Source organism: Chrysemys picta, chromosome 12 (genome assembly GCF_011386835.1).
Source record: "Chrysemys picta bellii isolate R12L10 chromosome 12, ASM1138683v2, whole genome shotgun sequence".
NCBI lineage: Eukaryota > Metazoa > Chordata > Testudines > Emydidae > Chrysemys > Chrysemys picta.
In genome coordinates, this window is record NC_088802.1 from 34,397,740 (window position 1) to 34,410,083 (window position 12,344).

The 12,344-nt window shown below is 48.0% G+C and overlaps 1 long non-coding RNA gene across 2 annotated transcripts in view; it reads left to right on the forward strand.

Annotated features, from left to right (window-relative positions):
- The first annotated feature begins 687 nt into the window (after window positions 1-687).
- Window positions 688-12,344, forward strand: part of LOC122172268 (uncharacterized) — a 54,675-nt gene continuing 43,018 nt past the window's right edge. The window contains exons 1-2 of one of the 2 annotated variants that reach the window (XR_010591855.1): window positions 688-1,089; window positions 1,364-4,960. This is a non-coding gene — a long non-coding RNA (uncharacterized LOC122172268). Of the gene's footprint in view, window positions 1,090-1,363; window positions 4,961-12,344 lie in introns of those variants that run through there. The other variant, XR_010591856.1, reaches the window with a different exon arrangement.

Sequence of the window (12,344 nt, forward strand, 5' to 3'; positions counted from 1 at the left end):
GGGCCCGGATTTCAGCAGGGCCCAGCACTTCAGCAGTTTCTCATTTCACAACGAGTGGTCAGATCATGTCTACTCCAGCCTGTCAACACCTCCCTCTTCGTTATTCCTTGTTCTCTCGCTGGGTGCTGGGCCGGCTCAGCATTCCCTTCCCAGTGCTGCCTCCTCTACGGCCAGAGGATGCGCCTCTCTGACTGTCCATTCTGAACTAGAGTCATTTATAAGGCAAACCACTGGTGACTTTGCTGAAGCAGAACCCGTCTGACTTCACATTCAGGCCTCAAGACCTGTCACAATGAGGTGTGGGGCTAACATCAGCCCTTGCTGCCATGTCTGCTGGAAAATGGTTGCTTGTATGACACAACCCTGGAGGCTATGGGCAGCAGGGATTGAACCCTAAACTTCTGGAGTTAAAAGCATAAGTCTTTGCTGCTTGAGTTAAGGAGCCAAGACACCCCACCCAGAGCTGGGTTGTAGCTGACTCATAAACTGCTACCCAAGGACTAGTCACTAGAGGGTGACAGAGCCATGTTGTGTAAGTGTGAGGTACATAGTCCTACTTAATTTCATCTTACTCTATGAGAAACCTGTTGCTGGGATTTGCTGAGTCAGGCATGCTCCTTCCACTTGCACAATATCTCCAAGCTCCTCATGGCTAGTACTAGCATTAAAAGATTGTGTGTGTTTGTTTACAATGGGGTTTTATCAAAACCAAATTTTTTCACAAGCAAGTTTAGTTTTGGAGGAAAATATTCAGGTTCTTGGATTTTTGCTGAAAACCTGTAATGATTCTCCAGGGAAAAAATCCTTTCCTAACCAAACTAGTCATTTCCTAGGCCCTCCCACCACGCGTGGCAGATTTCTGTCTTGCATCGTGCACTGTGGACTTTGACATTGGCTTCATATTTCAGCACTAGGAAGCGTTCGGGGCACAAATGGCTTCTCCTCATCCCCCAGATGGACTCCATCAGTTCCAGCATGGAATTCTCAAAGACCCTCAGTGCTTCAGAATTGCCCCTTTGGCTGCTCTGCTGTGCCAGATGCGGGCGTTCATGTGTCTGCACTGGAACATTGCTGATAACACAGAGATTGGTAAATATTGTTTTCTGGAGGCTTTGTTCTTGCCATGTCAGCCAGATGTTCCACAGCTGATTATGTCCAGATGTGTGTTCTTTTATCATAATATATTATATAATATATTCTTAAGGAGCACCTATAATAATTGAAAGAGGGGAAAAAATGTTTTTCATGGAAGTTTTCTTCTAAACATGGGCACATACTAGGAACTTAGTCAAATAAATTAGGGATTAAAGCTTTGAGTTCATACACTAACCTGATATTTCATCTCTCTCTTTTTTTTCTGTAGCTTCTAAGGCAAGAAGGGACCACTGTGATCATCTAGTCTGACTTCCTGTGTAACACAGGCCATAAAACTTCCCCCAAACGATTCCTGTTTGAACTAGAGCAGATTTTAAGAAAAACCCCATCTTGATTTAAAACTTGCCAGTGAGAGAGAATCCAGCACAATCATTGGTAAGTTGTTCCAATGGTTAATTACCCTCACTGTTAAAAATTTACACATTATTTCTAGTCTGAATTTGTCTAGCTTAAGCTTCCAGCCATTGGATCTTGTTATTCCTCCATTTGCTAGTGAGCCCATTATCAAACATTTGTTCCCCAGGTAGGTACGAGCTAACAGAATGTCAGGAATCATTAAGAAAGGGATAGATAATAAGACAGAAAATATCATATTGCTTCTATATAAATCCATGGTACGCCTGCATCTTGAATACAGCATACAGGTGTGGTCGCCCCATCTCAAAAAAGATATATTGGAATTGGAGAAGATACAGAAAAGGGCAACAAAAATGATTAGGGGTATGGAACAGCTTTCATATGAGGAGAGATTAATAAGACTGGGTGGAGATTTGTGGTGGAGGTCTCTGGGTGAGGGTGTGCTGGGCATAAGGGTGGGGCACTGGCAGCGGGGCAGTGTGGTGTGGGCCTGCCCTCAAGGGGAAGGGGCATGCTAGCAGCACAGGGCGGGGCAGGCCAGTGTGCGTCTGGCAGCTGCAGGTTTGTAAAAGTACCCTCCTGCTGGGCTGCGCGGAGCGGGGCTGCTCCCGCCGTGCTGTGCCTCATTGCCACTAGCCCGCCCTTCACTCTGGAGACTGACCATCCCGCCCTCCCCTGCACCTTGCCCTATGGGGCCCATAAATATGTTTGGCGCCGGGCCCACAAAAAGTTAATCTGGCCCTGAATACAAGTGTTGTGCAGGACAGACGGTTCCTGAGAAATTAAAGAAATTACTCCTCGCTGTAGACACTCTTGCAGCGAGTAATGTTGACTGCAAATGAGGCTTCAGAGTTCTGAACAACATAATCACGGATAAACGGACTACACTGACCACTCGTCATGTGGCGGATCTACTTTTTATTTCAATCGTTGGCCCTCCCTATACTGAGTGGAATCCTGCTGCATATGTTAAATCATAGTTGAGCAAGGGACGTTGGGCAGCCCATTCACAGGAGGGCATGGCACAATGAGGGCATGGCACAATGAGAGCAAGCAAAGCAACCGGAGCAGGCTTACTACGCACCGCTGTGGAAATGTCTTTGATTTGGTAAGTTGCTGTCATAAATTTGAAAATTACTTTATTGAACTGACTAATTGAATTAGCTATTTGAATGACTATCAATTGATGTAACTAATATTGTAGTTAGGTAGCTATTGAGACCCTAAGGTTTTTGTGTTGATGGTCATGGAACATGGCACAAGAGCAAACATGAACTCAAACAACTAGTACTTTTAGGAGGATGTAAATTTTTGGAGAGGAAATGAGACTGTATATTACAGAATCAAGCAGAATGTATGGGGACTAAAGCTTTGAGAGAAGTGTTACTGTTTCATGTACTGCAGACTGTATAATAACATGAAAGGATTTCATGCTTGTAAACCTACACTGGCTACGTAAGTAAACTATTTACAGAGCTACTGTAACTGCGGCTAACATTATAGCTATATGCAGACAGGCTCGCTTCCTGGTGCCTCCTTCACTCCTGCAACATGTTCTCCTCCCTCTGTGTTCCGTGCTGGTTGCTACAGTTATGCTCTTCCTAAAGGATTGAAGATTTGGTAACATAAGGAGTTCCTAAAGTCAGAAGGGAAGATGGATTCTTTTCACCTATATTTTAACATAAAGGGATTCAACTTTGACATTTTCAAAGCATCTATTTTTTCAGTTCTTGTAGTGCCTAAGTTACCCTAGCTTTATCTGATATCCTGGTGCAAACACAAGCTCCCCCAGGGGGAGGGATAGCACAGTGGTTTGAGCATTGGCCTGCTAAACCCAGGGTTCAATTCTTGTGGGGGCCATTTAGGGATCTGGGGCAAAAAATCTATCTAGGGATTGGTCCTGCTTTGAGCAGAGGGTTGGACTAGATGACCTCCTGAGGTCCCTTCCAACCCTGATATTCTATGAATAAGAGCCTCCCTTAACCTTTTTTATACACACAAGGGTTAGCTACAATTACAACCCAGGGCCTTTGTTCTCCTTGCTAGCATCCCATCTGGTTAAGCTGCACTTTCTGAAGGGATGTCAGTAGCACTGGGACTGTTTGGCTCTGCACTGCTGCTACTAATTGAGACCTTTGCTTGATAGGCTGAATCTTGCCATCTGTTTGTACAGATATTTCTTATCGGATATGTAAAGGTCATCCTACAGGAGAAACAAACAAAACCTACTCCTTGGCAGTGAACTACTTGAGGGGAGTACAGGTCAAACAAATGAACTGTCCACCTCCTGCATTCCATTTCTTCTAATCATCAAGACAAGCAGCCTCCCCACCAGTATCCACAGAACTGTGATTGGAAGGGACAAATGCAGCTTCTTCTCTGTTACAAATTTGTCCAGTTTCTGCAGTTACTACAGTTTTGGAGGTTTAGGAAGGACATTAGTTTATGACCTGCAAATCTGACCCACCATGCCCCTCCTGGAGATATTAAATCCAATGCTGGTTGGGATTAGTGCTTCCCTGCTGTGGGAACACAACATACCATCTTCCCTCAAATACACAGCAGTTAGGCTTCTGCTCAAGAAACCATTTCAATTTTGTGAGTTATCACCCTATCTCTAATCTTCCCTTCCACTTGAGAAGGAAGATGGAGTTTAGACAACTTTAAGGTAATCTGGAGCCTTCATTGTGACACCCTGACACCCCAATATTGACCACTGTCATGTAATTAGGATATGTTTTGTACAAAGCATGTCTTGTGAGTTATCATTCTAAAAGTCTTGATCTGATAAACATTAATATCTATGTGGATTGTATGTGTTATCGTTGTATGTGAAGTTATGAAAGTTGGCTATGTATGTGTTACTGAAACATGTTGTGAGGTTGAAAACCTCCACAAGCAGCCTTTCAGGTACAACAGTAAAAAGGCCAAACAATGTTAATGGCTTATTGAGGAAATGCACAAAGGACAAGGATTACTCTGGGAACTATGTACAATAGAAACCTCTCAGAGACAGTACTACACAATGGGAACTATATGACACAGCTCTCAGCAAAAGAGCTTTCCAGCAAGTGGGAAGAAGATACAAAAGGAGGAAAATGATAACATGAGGGGACCTCACTCTTCTTGCAACACCACACCTGGAAACACCTGAGGAATACAGACTGAACAAGGGGGAAGTGATGGTCCCAGGCTAAGGGATTGCTAGCCTATGTATGAAAACCTGGGAAAGCCAAAGCAACTTGTGCCTTAAGAATCTGTCAACCTGTTTATCACTCAGGGTGAGAATTTGCTTAAGTATATCCTATCTATCTACTGTGCTAAACTCCATTTGCTGATTTTGTTTATTTACTAAGGTAATCTGCTTTGTTCTGTTTGTTCTCTCTTATAACCACTTAAAAGTTACCTTTTTTATAGTTAATAAACTTATTTCCTGTTTATTTCAAAATCCAGTTTGTGCAATTCATATCTGGGATGGCAAAAAGCTGTGCGTACCTCTCTCCACATTGAGGGAGAGGATGAATTCTTATGAGCTTGTGCTGTGCAGATCTTTCTATACAGTGCAAGGCAGAATTATTTTGGGTTCATCTACCCAAAAGGGTGTACACATGAGCACTGGATGAGTCCTCTCCCACAGAGCTGATGTGTGTGTGTGTGTGTGTGTGTGTGTGTGTGTGTACGCTGCAAGAGGCCAGAGAGCCTAAGTCAGCAAAACAGGGAGAGGGAATCCAGGCTGGTGGAGCAGGAGAGACTCAGTGAACCAACCCATCACAGTGGCACAGCAGCCCAGTGCAAGGGAAACCCAGGCTGGTAGGGACAGCAAGCTCCGTGGGACCCTGACACATCCAGTGGTACCCTGAAAGTGGGGTCCAACATGTCACATTCATATTTCCATGATCCTTTGCAGATAGATTTATGAGTTGGATATGGTACAGAGACTGTTCTAGCCTCATTGATTGCTGATTTCTCCCTTACAATGGACAAAGATCAGATGTCTGCTCTGCTGACTTTCTCACATGAGTCAGCAGCCTTTGATACTTGTGGTATAAGCAACATAGCCCTTGCTTGAGTGGTTTTGTTCCTTCCTCTACAAATGTCAAAGCCTGTTCCCATTGAACTCAATAGCAAAACGCCTTTTGATTTCAATGGGAACAGGATTTGGCCCCAAGAGATCCGAGAATGTGATTTTAATCAATTGCTTATCTGTCCAGAGACAGTTCTCATGTATGTTCTGCCAGGTTGATTTTGATTGCCCCTCCTCTATGTCATGCTGAGGAAAATAATAAAACAATTTGGGCTGTAGTTCTATCAAGATGCACATGGCACACACAGTTCTATGCCTCTTTTCCGTCAAACCCAGATGGCGCAGCATCTTGGCTTTTCTAGTGCCTGGCGGAGCGCAATACTTAGATAAAGGCAAGCTGCGAGGCCAGGGCCATCCCTAGCTATTCTGGGGTCCTATGCAGCCCCCCCCAAGGGGGGGGCAGGCCTCCACAGGAGGGAGGGGGCTTGCCCCAGGCCTCTGTGGTGGGGGGGCCGGCTTGGGGGGCAGGGAGGAACCGCCCCCCAGCACTCACCGGTAGCATGGCTGGGGCCGGGTTGCTGCATTTCCTGCTGCTGGTGAGTGCAGGCCCAGCCCTGCTGCAGTCCTCAGGGGAGTGGAGGTGGAGCTGGGGCGGAGCACGGGCAGGAAGAGGCGGAGCAGGGTGGGGGCTTTGGAGTGGGGGTGGAGCAGGGGTGGGAAGAGGCACGGCTGGGGCTGGAGCAGCACACAGCTGTGCAGGGCACCAGGAAATTTGGTGCCCCAAATGCAGCTGCGTACTTTGCGTATGGGTAGGGACGGCCCTGTGCGAGGCGCTTAGTTTGGACATAAGGGAGACACTGATAGTGTGTTAAGGGAAAGTGGGGTGATTGTCCTTCCTATCCTTCTTTCATTTAAGAAGTTTTCAATTTGGGGTGCTGATGGATCCTCAATGACACCTGGAAGTAAAGCATCATTTTACAACTGCATCAGTTTAACAGATGCGGTTGTAAAATTTTAGACAGGTAAGGGGGGTGTCAGAGGGGATGGGGAGAGCGTGGGGGTCCTGGGCTGGGGAGGAGTCACATGGAGGGTCACGTGGGGAGATCATGTGCCTCCCTTTGTGTCCCTCCCATGAGTGCAGTACCGGCAAGAAATGATTTCTACTTGCACCACTGCTAAGGGGGAACATGATAGAGGAAGTATTTCTTCACACTATGCATGGTCAACCTGTGGAACTCTTTGCCAGAGGATGTTGTGAAGGCCAAGACTATAACAGGGTTCAATAAAGAACTAGATAAGTTCATGGAGGATAGGTCCATCAATGGCTATTAGCCAGGATGCGCAGGGATGGTGTCCCTAGCCTCTGTTTGCCAGAAGCTGGGAATGGATGACGGGATGGATCACTTGATCACCTGTTCTGTTCATTCCCTCTGGGGCACCTGGCATTGAGCACTGTCGGAAGACAGGATACTGGGCTAGATGGACCTTTGGTGTGACCCAGTATTTCCGTTCTTATAAACTATAATCAAGTAACCCCTTAGACTTCTCTTGGTTAAGCTAAATAAACGGAGCTCCTAGAGCCTCTCAGAGGCATGTTTTCCAATCTCTTTCTCAGAGACCCACTTAGGGTCTATCAGCACTGCAGCAAACATCACATTGAGGGACCCAATGACAATACAGTTGGCACCCAATACAGTTATCCCATGGTTTGCTTCATCAGCTCAGTTCTTGTCCATGACCCTTAGGCATTTCTTGTGCATCTGTCAGACAACAGCCCAGTGAGCAACACAAAGGACTCCTTGATCCATGTCCTTTGTCTCAACAATCCCAAACTAACTCCAGTTTCATGCAGAGGCAAATTCAACCTGTGCAAATATCCGCGTTCCTTGTCTTGTAGGGATTTGCATTGCTTCAGAGGCTCCTCTTGCAGGCCACCAATGGTTGAGTCCCAACTTTAGATGAGGCCTCATGTACGTTCCCTATTAGTCAGTGACCAAGGCCTTCAGAAGTGACTTTTGGGCCCACTATTTGAGACATCTTAAAGGCGCCTGTTTCCAAAGGCTCCCTTTGTCCAGTTACCAGCCCAGCCTCGCTTGGGGCACACTGAAGCAGGGAGCCAGGCTCTCAGCCTGAGTAGACAGATTTGTGTTGGTGGGGCTCGTGCGAACATGCTAAAAATATTGGTGTGGATGCTGTGGCGCCGGCAGAGTCTTGAGCTAGCCACTGGAGCTCGGACCCAGGGGGCTAGATGGGCTTGGCTGGCTAGTCTGAATTTCTCCTAGTGTTGCAACAGCCACACAGCTATTTTTAGCACACTAGCATGAGCCCCGCTAATACAAATCTGTCTGCCTGGGCTGGGATGCTCAGTTCCAACTGCAGTGTAGACATATGCAATAAATTGCTAAATAGCTTGGCTCTTGGTGAACTGTGTGCTTGAGAATATATTCCGGCATGCATTTGGACATAGTTCTTCATTTTTTGTGACTCAGTTTCTCGCTCTATAAAATGGCTACAATATTTCTGAGCCTTGCAACTTTCTAATGTCTGAAAACCACATACCCCTTCTCTGCCTCTTTCCCTGAGGCTCCACCCCTGCCCCGCCTCTTCCCCCAAGGCCTCGCCCCTGCCCCGCCTCAGCCCCTTCCCTCAAAGCCTCACCCCCGCCCTGCCACTTCCCCTGAGACCCCTCCCCTGCCCTGCCCCTTTCCCCAAGGCCTTGCCCCTGCTCCGTCTCTTCCCTTGAGGTCCTGCCCCTGCTCACTCCTCTCTTTCCTCCCCCCCCATTGCTCGCTGCTCTCCCCCCCCTTCCTTGTCACTTGATCCTCTTCACCTCTCTCCCCTCCCGCCCCACCAGTTGGGCTTCCTCAGCTCCGGGAACTGCAGCTTGATGTGGAGTCTGCCTTTCTGCCCATGAGATGCAGGTAGGAGGAAGGGTCCAGAGAAGAGCAACAAGAATGATTAAAGGTCTTGAGAACATGACCTATGAAGGAAGGCTGAAAGAATTGGGTTTGTTTAGTTTGGAAAAGAGAAGACTGAGAGGGGACATGATAGCAGTTTTCAGGTATCTAAAAGGGTGTCATAAGGAGGAGGGAGAAAACTTGTTCACCTTAGCCTCTAAGGGTAGAACAAGAAGCAATGGGCTTAAACTGCAGCAAGGGAGGTCTAGGTTGGACATTAGGAAAAAGTTCCTAACTGTCAGGGTGGTTAAACACTGGAATAAATTGCCTAGGGAGGTTGTGGAATCTCCATCTCTGGAGATATTTAAGAGTAGGTTAGATAAATGTCTATCGGGGATGGTCTAGACAGTATTTGGTCCTGCCATGCGGGCAGGGGACTGGACTCGATGACCTCTCAAGGTCCCTTCCAGTCCTAGAATCTATGAAGCCTTGGCTGAGCAGGGGCTGGCGCGGGCTGATGACCTGGTGCCACCCCCACCTGCGGTAACCAGACTTTTGGTGTCTGGTCAGTACATCTGGTCAGTACATCTGACCGGACACTGCCAGGACCCCTTTTCAACTGGACTTTCTGGTTGAAATCCGGACACCTGACAACCCTACTCTGAGGGGTAAGGAATGTCTGCAAAGAACTTTGGGATTCCCAGATGAAAGTTCAAAATACTGGCCCAGTATTATGGCTTTTCCCCAGGGCAAAGAGCAACAACCTGCTCTGCAGAACAACCAGAGAGAAAAGTAAGTTTGTAACATTATTTAGGGCTGGCACTCAGCCCAAGATTTCAGTCATACCTCTGGAAAGGCCACATGCAGAACGCTCTAAATCACAGCTTTCACTGGATCCCCTGGAGGGGAACCTCGAAGCTGCGTTGTCCAGGCTTGTTAAGTTGTGTGGCTAGAAGGAGCAGACAAACATCTCAGTAGCTTAGACCCTCCCTTAAACAAAGAGGCACTCTATATAATAGGTAGTGATGGGCCTGAACTGAAAACTTGGGTTCAAACTAGCCTTGCAGGGTGGGGGTTGGGGCTTGGGCCTCTCTCGGATAAGGAGTGTGATTAGCATGCAAAGGCTGCCAGAGGCACCTGGGAACTCCATGAACTCTGGAAAGCCGGCTTGTTGGAGGACCCCAGCTTTCTCCTCTACCTTACTGTCCTGGAAGTGCTTCTCTCTCCAGGTCTGGGGTTCAATGTTAAAGTCAGTCCTGTTTCTACGTAGCACCCCTGAGCGAGAGCGAAGCGGGAAATGTGTGTGGGAGGACCGGAGGGTGCTGGGAGTGTCCTGCAGGGGAATGGGAGTCAGGACCTGGGAGGCTTGGGCCTCCCTTGCACAGCACCTTCTACAGCCGTTTGCACCAGTGCAGCCCCCCATTTGCCCCTGCAGGGTTAGCGGGTGGGCGGTGTATGTCAGCGGTGGGGAGGGTCACTGTGCCTGAGCTCTCCTCTTGAGGGTTCACTGCTGGAGCGCGAAGCCAGTTCTACTTGGAGCTTCACCTGAACCCTGCCAGAGGACGTTGCAGGGATGCCCTGAATCGGCACATGCCCTAGCCAGGCCCACCCCAGTGCAAACCCGCAGGGGGCAATGAAAGGCCCATGGGGCACAAGTCACCACAGCTCACTGGCTCTAATTTTCCTCTCTGCTTCTTTTTCTCTGCTCCTCTCCCAGCTCCTTCTCTTCCATTTTTACCTCGTTTTCCTGTTGGATTCTCTCTGCCCGCCCTGCTCGGCCGCTAATGTTCCACTACACATGGATTCAAAATTAGGCAGAGCAAGTCCCCTCCCCCACCCTGGAGCTCTCTGCCCAAGAGGTATATCTATTATCTGGTGACTGGGGACACATGTTTATTTGAGGTTGTGGGACTCGAGGGAGCCAAGCTCACAGCTGGGTCATTAATATGTATTTGATTTAACAGCGAATGCATCCTCCTAGCAGCTGGGGGATTTGCGCGGGAAGGTGTGTTTATTTCTCCGTCTCTCTTTCCCTCGCAGTCCCAAGCAGACATCTGGCTTGGGATGAGGCACTCTGCTGCCTGTCTGTCACGAGCACTTTGCTCGGTGATTTCATCGGGACTGGGGAAGGAGTGGGAAGTGTTTTGTCTAGGAATCCTGGCTGCCGCCCAGCCAGGTCCTCAGGCTTGGCTGTCTCTATGAGCTCTGGGCACGGGAATGTAAAGCCTGCCTGCCTGGAGACTTGTGCAGTTGGTATTTTATATTTCCTAAGGTAAACTTCGGTCGAGAGGGAAAGAGATGGTGCTTGGGCGGGCCCCTCTGATCAGATGGACAATCAAAAAGTGCTCTAAAGAGCTTTTTGCTCAACATAGAGCAGGGGTCTCAAACTCAATTTACCTTAGGGCCAGTGCCAGTCCTCAAATCCTCCCAGCGGGCCAATGATGCCACCTCACTCCCTTGGCCTCATGCCGCCCCGCAGGGCCGCCCAGAGGATTCAGGGGGCCTGGGGCAAAGAAATTTTGGGGGCCCCTTCCATAAAAAAAGTTGCAATACTATAGAATACTATATTCTCGTGGGGGCCCCTGTGGGGCCTAGGGCAAATTGCCCCACTTGCCCCCCGCCCCGGGCGGCCCTGCCACCCCAGCTGACTCTGCCCGGCAACTAATGATGCTGCCTCCACGGCTGCCTCTGCCTGGTGACTAATGATGATATCTCTGTCCCTCTCCCCCAGCCGATGAGAGCTGTGGGGGGTGGTGCCTGCAACAGACAGAGCCAGCAGCGTGGCTGCATGGGTCTCTCCGCCAGGGGGAGGGGCACGTGAATCTCTCCTGCCCGCTACCCTCCCGCCACCTCCCCTCAGCCGGCAGCCCGAGGGCCGGATGAAATAACTTTTTAAAAAAGTTTCCATGGGCCGCAGTGGGGAGTTTCTTGGGCCGCAGAGGGCCTGTGGGCTGGAACTTTGAGACCCCTGGCCTAGAGTATGGGCCTATTTATGCTCTTGCTCCTTGTGACGTTGCACTCCATATGCTTTATGGAAATATGCCCATGAATATGACATAACTGGAATATGCTTTATGCTAAATACCCCTTGTATGGTGTCATCAGAAAGCTTGTAATCTACTAAGTGTGATCATCCTATTTGTTTGCATGTATTATTTCTATATCTGGAGTTAGGAGAATAAGATATAAATTTGTATCACTGATGTAAACATATTAAGTGAAGGCCATTAAGGGTGCTCCAGAAACAATCAATTGTAAATGGCCTTAGTTACTTGAAAGCCTTCCTGTATACCTGTGGGCCAGCCCATAGGGAATGGAGACTAGGGGTCTTACAGTGTCATGTGACCATGTCACCTGATAATGAAATCCATCTTAAATCTGGAACTTTTCCATTTAGAAGGAGGGGTGGGGACCCAGAGAGACAAAAGATTCCCTTCTTGTGCCAAAACTATAAAAGGGCGTGGAGCAGGACAAAAGAGGCTGCCAGTCATGAGAAAGCCCCTGCTTACCACCTGAGATGTCTGCTGGAACTAACAAGGACTGCACCAGGGGAAAGGATTGGGCCCAGACTAGGCAGGCGTCTAGTCTGTGAAAGAAGCTTATTGGAACATCTCTGAGGGTGAGATATTACCTGTAATCAGTTTCTTAATGTATTAGGCTTAGACTTGCATGTTTTGTTTTATTTTGCTTTGTGCCTTACTTTATTACTTTCTGTCTGTTATTACTTTAAACCACTTAAATCTTACTTTTTATACTTAATAAAATCACTTCTATTTATTAACAAACCCAGAGTAAGTGATTAATACCTGGGGGAGCAAACAGCTGTTCAGATCTCTCTGTCAGTGATACAGAGTGATACAGAGGGTGGACAATTTATGAGGTTACCCTGTATAAGCTTTATACAGAGTAAA